Genomic DNA, 14,203 nt, shown 5'->3' with positions numbered 1-14,203 from the left:
TTGCTAACCTGTACAGGATGTAGAAAAAAAATAAACATTTATTATTTTTTTATTATATTAACATTTTCATATGCTTTAGGGAGTTTCTAGCTTATGAATGCAGATAGAAATAAAGTTGAGATTTTCGCAAAATAGTTGGCTTCTTATTGATGAAATTACAGATATGAGGAAGAGGGCTGTGATAAATGAATTATCCCAGCCCTCTTAGTTTCTAAGCTACAAAATCATTTTTATAAATATTTAAAAAGTTATAAGCAAAAGCGAATTTTTATAAAAAAAATTCTTTCAGATGAAATTATGTTCTTCAGTTATCAACGGAAGGTGTATTTTATATATTTTATGTACAGGTTGTCAATCAAAATAAGAAATCTGAATACAAGGGACGGTAAAAAGCATGTTAAAAGCATATATCAAAATCACCCTGTAGCTCAAAAACTATGAAGGTTATAACATGTGATTTAAAAAAAGTAAAAAAACTACGTCAAAGGCGTCTGGGGAATAACAATCGATGATAATTTTGGCGAGGTTAATCTCTAGACGTTTGTATCTAGTAAAATTTTACATAAAACTTCAATATTAACCCTAAATTATAGAAAAAATAAAAAAGGATAGAACGGTTCTAGACACACAAATCTATTTCCAAAAAATATTTTTTTTCTGTAATTTTAAACTACGCCATTTAAAAGTGGTTTTTACGCAGTATAAAAATAAAATACAACCTTCTTAAGGGCAACTGGCAGTAAGCGCCATTCAACAATAAAGAAGAGGACGGGCCAAGAAAATGAAGTCTAGGGCTTGAGTTCGCAAAAATTGTCATCGTCATTCCCCAGCCGTTCATGACGCCGTTTTTTTTAGACCGTAGGGTATTTTATAAAAAAATAGTAGCCACTGCAAAATCCGCTACTTCCTATCTCCTGTTCATAAGGGAGAAACACTATAAAACATGAGATACCCATGTTAAACGGTTTCGTCATTTCCACATTTCGTTGCAATTAAAGGCTTTCTCGCTTATTAGTAAAGAATACTAAATGTCGAACTCGTTACTTAAACGAACCCATTATTTTTTTCTTGAAAGCAAAGATACAGTACACAAAATTGTCATGGCCCTCTTAGTTTCTATGACACAATGTGTTGCAGTTTTACACACACTTCATATTATATCAGTAGTCTGAAAAAAATAAAAACATATTCATATACTTAGAATATATTAGGTGGAACCAGAGACATAAGAATAAGTTTTTTCTTAATATTTTCATCACACACCCTGTACAATTGTCAAAAAAATTAACTTCGTCCTTCACAAGCTTTGAAAATATATGTAACAGCATATTTTAGTTAAAAGATGCAGAATTAATAATTTTAAAATAATACAAATAAAAATTTACATAGGACCATGCCAAAACAATGCTGCTATTATCTTTTAATTAGCGAAACCAATTTTAATCTATTTAATTTTTAAATGAGAAGTTTAAACAATAAGGAACTAAAAATATAAATACTAAGAACAATGACATAGGATATAACAAAATTTGTATTAAACTGTTTTACCTCTAATTAAAAACTGTGACTTATGGTGGCTTGTGAGAAGATACATTAATTTCCTGACAAATATACGGGCTGTCCCATTAATAGAAACTAAACATTGGTCGATATTTAAAAAAAACATTTAAATTATTTAAAGAAATTAAAAAAAGAAGTTCCATAGCAATATGATTTAAAACTTATTGATAAGTTGTCAGACTACTGAAATAGGAGATGTATCTGAAACTGTAACATTTTCAAAATCACCCTGTATCATAGACACTAAAAGGGGACTGTGGCAATTTTATTTTTCATAAAAATCAAGTTTATAAAAATCGCAATGACCTATCCTTACTAATGAGCGAGATGGAAGTCTGTGCAACATTATTGATTGATAAACTTTTCATAGCAAGCGCCAATACTTTCAATAAAGCACACAAAGTGGAAATGATAAAATGACGGAAAATACACTCATGAGGAAGTGACAAATACATTTGGAACATTTTAACAATGGAAGTTTTTATAGGGTTTGTTGTTTATTTTCCATTTAAACTAATATAAAATTAAAAATTGCATAAATTAATTAATCGCTCATCGCATGAATTAAAATTATACAAAGAAAATTGAAGTGAATAGTTGATAAATAAATAAAAAACATATTAAATAACAAGGTAAACTTCTAGTTAACTGAAATTTTAAATGGCTTTAATATGTGCTCTAATATTACTGGCATATTTTGTAATAAAAAGATTGAAGTGAAAATCTTAAATAGAACACCTAGTTTATTTAACACTGAGCCACCCTGTAGTAATTTAAACGATTTTTTTTTAATTGAAATTTGAAAGCAATACTTACTTAGAAAGCAATAAACAAATATATTAATTATTCAACTAATTTTAACTTTTAAGGTGTTTGAATGATTAAGAATCGATTAGGCAACCAGTTATACTAAAATTTAAAGAAATTGAGATAACTATTTTCAGATGATTTTTCTATGTAAAATTAGCTTTATATAATTAATTTACGCAATTTTCTACTGGAATACAGTGGTGGATTAATCATTACACAGTTACAAATCTTAATCCCATCACTGATTAAATATTTAAAGATTCCAAAACTACCGTTTACAGCCTTAAAATTAGTTCAGATAATTGATAAGTGGTAATTAAATAAATTATTCCAGAAAAAGCTTGCCAGATGCATACAAAACAACAGTATCAGCTCATAAGAATGTTATTTAATGTAATTTATTTGTGTAATTTGAAGGAGTAATTACTTAAGCATAATTTTTTTAATATATTCTACTTTCAAATATCTGGATATATTTAATTTCTAAATATTAACAATGCCACAATTTTGTTATTTATAAAGTACATTATTATAAAATTAAGGGTGTTTTATTTATATAGCAAAGAAAGACATTATATTATATTTAGTTACCAACGTATAAAGTAATTTAGTACAATTTGTTTTGATCTTGTTATATAAAATACTAGTTGAAGCCTGGCGCATCCGCCATGACATCAGAAATAAAAATATTTTATTATCTTTTTATAATTAAATGAAAAACAAAAAATCCGGCGACGACAGTTTTTAGAAGAGCCAATTAGCTATCTTTTAGTAAAAAAAGCAACTTTCTAGAGCAAGTCGTTACTTCAGTAGAGACGACACAGATAAACATTAGCATTTTATAATGTAGATTTTCAATTAAAAAAATACGACTTCATAAATTTATGAAAGCTTTAAAAATGTACAGGAAAAATCTAAAATAACAACATTGCATTTAAATACTACCAATATGAAGCAAAAATATATTAAAAACACCCTGTGTATTTCTACGAACTGACTTTAAAATATGATCTACTGTAACCCCTATATTTTATAAAAAAAAATTTAGTGAAAATTTCAAAGTGAAGACCTAACATGATTATTTTTGTAACATTGGGCCACTCTGTGGTAATATAAATTATTCTTTTTTAGCTACTAAAAAAATATTCTTAATTAGCTGATTAATTATTAGACACGACAAAAAAATATTTAAAATGAAAAAAGAAATGACTGTAAACGTAGTGCTCGGAACCTCTAAAACGCTTACAAAATATAGATGTATACAAAGCAATTTTATAACAAAAATACAGCAATAGATTACAATAATATTATATACAAAACAGATAATAACATTTGTACAGAAATAGTACAATATTATCGAATAAAAATGGCGTCGGCGATGGCTATAAAATGAAGATTGCTGTCATTTTATATATAAAATTATATGAGAAATGTAATTGATGTTCATTTCCAAGCCAACTGGACGCCGTTTTTTTCGATCATACGGTATATTGTTTTATTAGGAGTAAAAATTATACTTTTTGCGGCGAGACTGTACGTTCGTGAAAAGTCATTTTTACTCCGAACAGAACATGTTCTTTTTTCAAACGTCACAAATAATGTTTTAAACAATTTCAAAAATTGCAAAAATATAAAAATATTTAAAAGTAATATTTTGTAAGTAATTATATATCGAGAAATTATGGTTACGCTTGTTAAATCTGACACTTAATGTCAGTTTAATAATAATTCTTGCACTTTTGTGTTTAAGCGTAAAAATTACTTTTTTATATTATGTCAATCTTTGTTGCCATCACGTTGCAAAAATTAATAGTTTTATGACGTTTGAAAAAAAAAAAGATATTGTATTGAAATACTTTAATGATATCTCTTTGATAATAATAGGGATCTGCAAATTTATTTTGCTTAATAAATGTTATAAAGTAATATTTATTTTCGACAAAAAATATTTAGAAATATTTCTTATTACAGATAGCAAAGGTAAGCTATAGATCACTATTATTAACAAAATATTAAAAACAATATTTATAAAATTCTAATACACCAAATAACATACAAAACTGGTATTAAAATATATCTTTTTGGGACATTTAAGTGGAATGAATTCTATGCCAAAAGATTTTAAATGTTGAAGGACCAACTGAAAAACGATATGCCACATATAAAACTAGAATTATTATTTTTGTGTAAAAATGTGTTTTATCTTAAAATTATATATTTAACAAATATGTATATACAAGTGTTAATTTTTATATCATGGCTTATGATATTTCAATTGATCCTACAATAAATATATTATATACCCTAGCAGACCATTTTCATATGTAAAATTCATAAATTTTAAGAGATAAAGTTTGTTTCATATTTTATAAAAAAATTATATAGCAGTAATTAATTATCTTAAACGCAAGTGTAACGATTTTATTAACACATAGCAAACATCAGTTTGTATTTTTCAGAGACATTTTAAATACTAAAATTGAGAGAAAAAATTACTACTGGAAATAAGATTTTTTTAAATAATAAGAACATTACCACAACATTACATAAGAATCGATTAGGCAACCAGTAATACTAAAGGTTCTAAAACAACTAATTTATGCAATTTTGATTGGATTACTTTTATTGCATTTAAAAAAAACAATTTTAGTATAAATATACTTGAATCGCACAGTATATCTACGAATATGCTCACACAATATATTTGTTAAATAAATTAAAATGAAAATATTAAAAAGAAAAATATTTTTATAAGAAATGTATTTTTTATGAAAATGTTAATAAAAAAAAAGCTTTTGCTCTTGTAAAGACGTTCTGAGGACATACTGTATATAAAGAGAATTCTGCACATAAAAAAGAAAACAATGCATGAAGTGCATTGCTCTCTGTGTTAAAGAAACAAACTTTATCGCTAAAATTTAAATACAAAATAGATATAAACATATTTTAAAATCATATAAATTGATTAAAAACATCTGTGTTAGGGTACCAAAAATAATTCTCAAAAGCAAAAAAAAACTATATGAACACAAGTATCCAAAATTGATTTAATAAAAAAATTATTTCAAAAAAATAAACACTAATAAATCATTTCTACTGGCTTGACATTGGTATTCAATAATCACATTTAATTTTTATGAAAAAATATTAAATTGACCATTAACTATTAAATTATCATCCGGATGAAGATAAAGTTAGTTAAATTCTATAAAATTTAGTTTCGCGTTAATACAATAAATGAAATATTAAAAAACATACACTGTAAAACCAAAATAATACTTGTGTTCATAGGGCTATAGTGACGCAGCTGCGCAAGTATAAAAAATATAATTTTGATGATCTGGAATAAACTCAGAGAAGCTTAGGAAAATATAAATAATACAAGATAAAAATAAATTGGAAATGAGTCTATAAAGATTGTTTTTAATTCTTTTAAAAAATACCTTTTACGAAATCCAGAATACAATATAGTTTTATTTAATAACAATTTAATGATTGAACTGAGTGAATGGAAGTAAAATATAAGATAGGTGAGATTGAAAAAAAGCTTGAAATGAAAAATTGTAACAGATTAGTATTATGTTGCTCAACATATCCTCCATAAAGATTATTGCATTGATTTGAATGATTTAAAATTAATCAAACATCCCTCAAACTAGAGGCAACACAAAGCACAAATATAAAAACAATATCAACAGAGATAATGGTCCTATTCATAAAATAAAGTGTATTGCTCTTAACTAGTGTTTTATATTGCAAAAGCTTAAGAAAAAATAAAGGTTTCTATCCAGATTATCAAAATTTTACAAAAAATTAACATTAAAATGACGCCTGATGTAATTACATAGTAAGAGGATAAAAACCAATAAACAAATTTATTGAAACAATAACACTATTAATGAAGCTAACGAACCTTGGTGAGGCATTGAGGAGTATTGAGTCTGCTTTATGTCGAGTGAAAGAGGAAAGTGAGGAGTAGGAGCAACTGTAGATATCCATTGTTAAGAAAATGAGGAGATATCTAAAAAATAAAATAAAAATAATATTAAAAAAAGGAATAAAACGATCTATGCAAAAATTAAAATATATATATTTTTATTAAGGCAATAACTATGTTTTTTAAATTAATAATTTGCATATACCCTATGAGAAAAAAAAACCGCATTATTGTGGCTTTTGAAATAACAATTGATGAAAATTATTTCTGCCAGGTAGACCACAATATATCATTTATAAAAAATTGGTATATATACAAATTAATAAAAAATGAAAGAACGAAATGTTAAAAAAAATCAAAGTTCATATTTTTTAAATTAAGGTTTTCACCCTTGTATAATAATCGGTATGTTTTAAATCTTTTTCCTTTTTTTCATTTAAATATTATTTTTGAGAAGTTTTTATATCAATTTTTAATAAATGACATATAGGAATAGACGTTGACCTCAGAGATCTGTGCAGCTGCATATTTCATAATTTTCAAGCTTGTCGATGAAATTTAGTAAGAAAAAAGAGATAAATAATTTACCATTGATAAAGGACTGCGACCACTTTTCAACAGCTATTAAGTACAGTCCTAAATGGTCTTTCTGAGTCTTTTCCTGCAAATTTCATTCCATGTCAAGCTTTTTGATCACCACAATAATATTTGCAGATAGTACGGCTTGTGGATTTTTAACAGCAATTGCTCCAGCATATACCTAAAATGCGAAAAAAATATTAAGTAAATTTTTACTGTAATTTTAAACCAAACAGTTTTGAAATGTTGACAATTTGGCGAAGGATTTTTTTAAATAGTTAATTGTGTGTTGTGATCAGCATAAATTGTGAGAAAATAAATCCGTTAAGTATTTTATCGTGAGTTTAAATTAGCGGACCCACGGATTCCGTAAAAATATGCAACCAGTAATACAGTATCAGCATTTTATTTTATCCTGCCTATTTTTAATAGTTGTTGGCTGTTCTAATATTGGAGCAAAAGCGCTCGAATATTAGAAAATTTTAAAAATTTTCAAGCTGTCCAATGAAATTTTATAAGATAGATAAATAACTTACCATTGATGAAGAATACTGGATCGGCTCTAACAGCTATTAAGTAACAGCAGTTCAAAATGGTTTTCCTCGATTTCTTCTACACAAGTTTCATTCCATTTAAAGCTTTTTGATGTCCGCCATAAATATTACTTGCAGCTAGTACGACTTATTTGTTTCTAATAGCAATTGTCCTTTAGGTATGCCTAAATAAAAAATATATTAGGTAATTTTTATTGTAGTAAATTTTTAGTATCAGAGAAGCAGACAAACAACATAAATTATCTTAATATTTGGAACTATGTAAAATAACAAATAAATAATACACATTTTTTATATTAATTTGAGTAAGTTATAAAGAGTCATATAAAATTAAAAGAAAGACTTTTATTGATAACTTCAGAAATAATATAAAAATTGTAAATTTCCTTGATATGACAGTAATACATTATTATGACTTATTAATGATCAAAAAAATAAATAACTAATTTACTAGATATATATATATATATATATATATATATATATATATAAAAGTAAAACTAATATTTAGCAATAACTCGGAAATTAATATATTTATTTTGGTGGTAACTTAAAAAAAATAAAGGCTATGCAACCAGTAATACACTCTTAGCATTGTTCATTTAATTTTTTTTTCTATTTTTTGAGCTAGACCATTCATTAAAAAAAACAAATTATAGGGTTTCTTGTCAAGTTTTAATACATTTTATTGTTATAAATATGATACACTGCCATTTGACACCCACTTAAGTTATTGGTAGAAAATGTATATATTTTTAAATAAGATACCCTGTAAATTTAAAAAGATGGATAAAAATAATATACGAAAAAAAGAATCATTAAAACTTGCGTTAAAACCTTCTAATTTCTTTATATTTTCAATGAAAATTCTAGCTTCCAAAATAAAAAAAGTTAAAACCTGTTAAAATTTAAGGCAAAATAAAATTCTAAGACTGTACAAACTGCAAAGTATGAATATTCTACAAAATTTAATAATTTTACAGAATTTTCAAGCTTATCAATGCCAATTCATAAAAATATATACAGAGTATTTCACGTAACTAGCTCATTAAAAGTGTTTTAAAATGAAATTTAGTCCAAATTAAACTAGTTAGAGACTTAAATATATACCCTGAAAAACTTTCAATGAACCAGTTGTATGAAAATCTCTGTATATAAAATGATCAAAATAACTTACCATTATTAAAAGGCAACAGATGTCAAGCACAATCTTGGTCCTATTAACTTTACATCCTGAAACGACATTTTTCTGTATCCAATCAAAAATTTTCCTTCAAAGCTGCAACTTGTTCGTTGAGTTGTGACAGCAGCTGTCAAAATGTCCATTACCATCAATTTGTTCAGCTCACTAAAAGTACAAAAAAATTAAAAGATAAAAAAAATTAAATAACAAAAAAAAATTATGACGTCAGTTTGTTCATACTAAATTTATCATAATTTGCAACCTTGTCAAAGAAATTTAATAAAAAAAAGAGATAAATAACTTACCATTGATGAAGGACTGCATACACTCTAACAGCTATTACGTATACATACAGTCTAAAATGGTTTTCCTTTATTTTTCCTGTAAGTTTCATTCCATTTAAAGCTTTATGTCCACCATAATATATTATCTGCAACTAGTACTACTTGTTGACTTCTAACAGCAATTGTACCGTTGTATACCTAAAATTGAAAAACAAATATTTAATAATTTTTTATATCATCTTTCTAAAACATAAAAAAATATTCAAAATTATGTAAAAAAATAATAGCTATTTTTTATATCAATTTAAAAAAGTCATATTAAATAAACAATAAACAATAAAGATCTTAGATAGACTTAAAATTAGTTAATTTTATCTAATAAAAAATAGTTATAATTAATATAATAATATTTGCGGTTTTAACGATCGAAAAAGATATAAATAAGGTATCTACTTTACTAAAAATATCAAAATAAAAAAAATCAACTTATATTTACTCGGTTTATAATTTTATTGCGTGTATTCTTAGTGGAAACTTAAATATTAATTATTAAAAAAAGATTTAAAAACTGCATTTTTTTCCATGATCGATGATATGCAACCAGTAATACAGTGTCTGTATTTTATTTTGTCCTGCTTTTAAGTCTTTTTTATTATTGTTTTAGTTCACAAAAGAAAACAGAAATAGAGCCTGTTAATATTGAACCAAAAGAGCTTGAATATGACGGAAATTTTAATAATTTCTCAGCATTTTCAAGCTTTGCAAATAAAATTTTATAAGATTAATTTGATAGGCATAACTTACCATTATTAAAAGGTAACAGGTGTTGAAGTCAATTCAGTAAATGGCATTTTTCTGTGTCCATTAAAGATTTTCCATTAAAACTGGAACTTGGACTGGCAACAGCTGTCAAAACGTCCATTAATACCAATTTATATAGCTGACTAAAAATACAAAAAATAAATAAGTAAATTTTTATAGTCTGTTTCTTCACACATTTTGGAATAAAAAAATATGTTTTTTTTAATATGTTAGGTAGATATTAAAAAAATAAACGCAATAGTAACTCTTTAAAATATTGTCAAATTTCATAGATTTTTACAAAAAGAAAACATACTAAATAAAATTAAAATTGTCTGATACAAATTTGTAAATAACTAAAAAGATTGAAAAAAAATATATTAATATATTTTCAATCTCAAACTTATTTTACTTTGAATTTGAAGCCTACAATTTTGTAGTGAAATACAAAAATTGTAGCCTTAAATAATAAAAAAATAAAAATAACTTACCATTTTTATAGCTTAGTGGTAATGGAGACCAATCAATCTAAGTACTATTGATTATATCTTGAAATTGACATTTGTGGACAAGTTTTTCACTATCGTTTCATTCAAAACATTTCTTGACATTCCTCAAACTTCTAACTCATTTGCAGATTTGTAACAGCAACTGTTAACGCCCAGTACATCACTCGAACAGATATCTAAAAATTAAAATAAATAGGAAAAATTGTAGTATCAAATTAAATTAATTTAAATAAAAAAAAACGATAAAGATAATTTTCAAACGTTCGAGAAGCAGCCGCTATCTAAAATACGGTTAGTTTTTGAATAGGAAATGTTGACAAAATGGTGAAGGATTATTAAATAGTTAATTACGTGTGTATATAGTGAGAAAATAAATTCGTTAAGTATTTTATCGTGACTTTAAATTAGCGGACCCACAATCGATAACAATACCTATTAAAATATATGTGTATAAATTCAAAATATTAAACTTGTAGATAATGAATATTTGTCATAATTTTCAAGCATTCCAAAAACCTAAAAAAAGAAAAACTTTTTTTTTTTACAACTGCAAGGAGCAACTCTTTAAAATATTATTAAATTTTCATATATTTAACAAAAAGAAAATACTTATACTAGATAAAATTGTTTGATGCACATATTTGTAGGTATCATAAGTATATTTTGAGATTGAATAAATATTACAGTTGAGGGTAGGAACCTTTGGTGTTACACAGCAAAATCAAAAACACTAAATCACCACAATACACCAAAACACTTTTACTTTTACACTGGACGCGCGTTTCGCTAACCATGTTAGCATCATCAGCAGATGAACTTTTGAGTTTATAATCATCTGCCGATGATGCTAACATGGTTGGCGAAACGCGCGTCCAGTGTAAAAGTAAAAGTGTTTTGGTGTATTGTGGTGATTTAGTGTTTTTATTTTGTTGAATAAATATATTAATATTTTTATAACTTATTTTTATTATTAAGCCTACAATTTTGCAATTAAATACAAAATTGCAGACATTATTATGCATTTGCAATGCATATTATAATAAAAAAAGATAAGATAAATAACTTACCATTTTTATAGCATAATGGTAATGGAGGCCAATCAATATTAGTACTATCGATTGTATCTTGAAATTGACATTTGTGGACAAGTTTTTCACTATCGTTTCATTCAAAACATTTCTTGACATTTCTCAAACGTATGCACAGTAGTAACTCATTTGCAGATTTGTAACAGCAACTGTTAACGCCCAGTACATCACTCGAACAGATATCTAAAAATTAAAATAAATAGGAAAAATTGTAGTATCAAATTAGATTAATTTAAATAAAAAAAAACCTTAAAGATAATCTTCAAACGTTCGAGAAGCAGCTATCTAAAATACGGTTAGTTATTGAATTTTTTTCACAAATTTGTTGACAAATTGGTGCAGGATTTTTAAAAAGTTAATTATGTGTGTATATAGTGAGAAAATAAATTCGTTAAGTATTTTATGGTGAGTTTAAATTAGTGGACCCACAGAATCCATAACAATACCTATTAAAATATATGTAGAAGTATAAACTCAAAATATTAAACTTGTAAATAATGAATATTTATCATAATTTTCAAGTATTCCAAAAACTTAAAAAAAAAGAATATGATATGTTAAAACTTACCATTTTTGAAAGATATCTGTGTTGTGAAAGCCAATTTAAAGTCCTGGTACTACTGCAGCCTAAACTAGTCATTTGTGAGCCTTTTCCCAGTTTAAATTATGTCAAAACTTCGTTGGAGTTCCTAATAATAAATTCATACAAGGTGTTATACCAGCTGCCATTTTACATTTTCACCAATAGATAGGCTTGTATAATACACAAATAAATGAAACGTGATGTCCAAGATATCAATAACATCTATAAAAAAATAAAAGTTGTGATAAGTATTTATTTTTTGTAACTAGATGAAAAAAAATACCTCAATACAGTTGTTCCAAATTTCATTCAAAAAACTTCCATTACAGCGGACAAAATCCTCCTCCTTTCCTCAAACATCTCCTATCTCCTTTCCTTCTATTTCACAGCAATCCTCTTCCATCTTCTCTGTCCTCTTCTAATTTCCAAACCTCAACAATTCTTATTCAACTACTTATATAACTAACTTATACAAATTTCACAGGCGTCTTACAAACTTTTTTTAAAAAGGGGGAAAAGGGATATAATGCTACAACAAACGACTACGCTAGCGCACCTACCTAAAAAAAGAAAAACACTTTTTAGTCAAAGAAAATGATAAATATAAAGTTATATAAATTTACCTGATGGCATCTAGAAGATGGCCCTAATCCTGCTACTGTCCCCCCAAAAAAATCATTCCAAAGCAGTTTAGTACTAAAAATATTTATGTAGGAACAAACTGAATTTAATTTTAGCCTTGTTTATTTTTAGTAACAAAAATAAATTACTAATACTTTAATTCTCATTATAATGTAAAATTGCATTATTTACTAATTTACGTTTAATTAAAAATCACTATTAAAAAAATTAAATAATATTATCAATGTTAAAATAAGACGAAAAATAGTTATTTCCAAATATAATAGAAAAACAATATGCTACCTAATTTTGTCTCTTTGGAGTTATTTTTTTATTACCCCCATTTATTATTGCTAAAAAACTTTATATTAAAGCCTTGTATAGAGTAAGAAAAAAAGTAAAATGGATGTAAAAATTGTAAATTAAAAAACGAGTACTTAATGCAACATTCTGTAAATGTAGGGAACCTAAAGTTACTGCTTTGGAACCACGACGCGAACCGACTTTTGAAGTTCTCCAGCCCTACCGTATCACCTGTAAGAGAAAAAAAATTATATTTGAATATTTCTAACGAAAACAACACACAATAGATCTATAAGGTCGCGGTGATTAACGCCCCTCCTAAACATTCTACAACAAAAACAAGCTATAGACAACAAAAAAAAAACAATATAAAAATATAAAAACTCACCATCGCATCTTGCTTAAGTTCATTTTCAGTCCCGCCATAATAATTATACGGCGAAAAAAACAGTGGCGTCTCACTGCTATGGGGCACATCGAATGCCCCCAACTCCATGGACTTCGGTCGATCCTGTAGAGTTGACAATAAACACGTTTTCCAGGTATTCGACGGTGCCTGGAACAATCCGAAATTTTTTGGGACTGATCATATGTAGCATGTAGATAGAATTTCTGACTTTTTCAATCTTGTTTTTTAAAATCGCGCTGCGAACCCGGGTTGTCCTAAAAAGATAAAAAAATAAATTAGTTATATAAGTAACTACAAGTTAAATTCGAATTTAAACTTATTAAAGTTATTCTACTTTAAATTGAAGCTCATGTAACAAAAAAACTAAAATATACAACACTTATATAAAAAGAATTTTGATTGCTACATGGTGCGGTAAAAAAGTTATTTGGTAGAGAGTACAGTAAAAGTTTACAATTTAATGTAATATAAAAAAATAAACTTACTTTTAACAGGTTTGAGTTAGGCCTGGTTATGCTCGCCTCCTCCCGACATTTTCTGCCTTCAAAATTCGACGCGGGGCAGACCAAGAGAAAAAACAAAGAAATGTTTCCACGACCCGCCTGCGAGTGTGTGCTGGTTGCCTTCCTTGTGCAGATTCGACCCATTGGTCGACGATTAAGCCTCACCAGTCAGTTCCCATCCCAATTAAGCCGCCTCGTCTGGGTCACCCTCGTCACCCGTCGGACGGACATCCACCGGGACCCCCTACAGGCGGACCCCCCTCATCATCTTCAATGTGTCCGATATCCCGCCCCTGCCTCTTCGAGGGTCACGGAATACGTGCACGAAGAAATCTCGGAGCTTGGGTGCCAGGTTGTATCCGGCCGAAGCCTCTAGCATTAGAACACCTAGCTCGTAAATCAGAGGGTGGTGACTCCCTTGGGTACCTCTGCATGCTACACAGGTCATCGATGCCCGAACATCGGGGTTAGGGGGTGAC

At 27.1% G+C, this 14,203-nt stretch overlaps 3 long non-coding RNA genes across 3 annotated transcripts; all 3 read right to left on the bottom strand.

Annotated features, from left to right (window-relative positions):
• Positions 1-3,224: 3,224 nt before the first annotated feature.
• Positions 3,225-7,590, bottom strand: LOC115888091. The gene is made up of 3 exons (XR_004051207.1): positions 7,423-7,590; positions 6,896-7,067; positions 3,225-6,391 (listed from the first exon to the last, which is right to left on the bottom strand). It is a non-coding gene; the product is annotated as an uncharacterized LOC115888091 (long non-coding RNA).
• Positions 7,591-8,620: 1,030 nt separating this feature from the next.
• LOC115888090 lies at positions 8,621-12,840 on the bottom strand. Its single transcript, XR_004051206.1, has 8 exons — positions 12,512-12,840; positions 12,172-12,448; positions 11,874-12,110; positions 11,285-11,488; positions 10,200-10,393; positions 9,712-9,851; positions 8,929-9,105; positions 8,621-8,788 (listed from the first exon to the last, which is right to left on the bottom strand). It is a non-coding gene; the product is annotated as an uncharacterized LOC115888090 (long non-coding RNA).
• Positions 12,841-12,892: 52 nt separating this feature from the next.
• Positions 12,893-13,921, bottom strand: LOC115888092. The gene is made up of 3 exons (XR_004051208.1): positions 13,707-13,921; positions 13,201-13,475; positions 12,893-13,043 (listed from the first exon to the last, which is right to left on the bottom strand). It is a non-coding gene; the product is annotated as an uncharacterized LOC115888092 (long non-coding RNA).
• Positions 13,922-14,203: the final 282 nt, after the last annotated feature.

The sequence above is a fragment of the Sitophilus oryzae genome, unplaced genomic scaffold (genome assembly GCF_002938485.1).
Source record: "Sitophilus oryzae breed Bouriz unplaced genomic scaffold, Soryzae_2.0 scaffold_682_pilon_pilon, whole genome shotgun sequence".
NCBI lineage: Eukaryota > Metazoa > Arthropoda > Insecta > Coleoptera > Curculionidae > Sitophilus > Sitophilus oryzae.
This window is presented reverse-complemented; position numbering and strand designations above follow the sequence as displayed.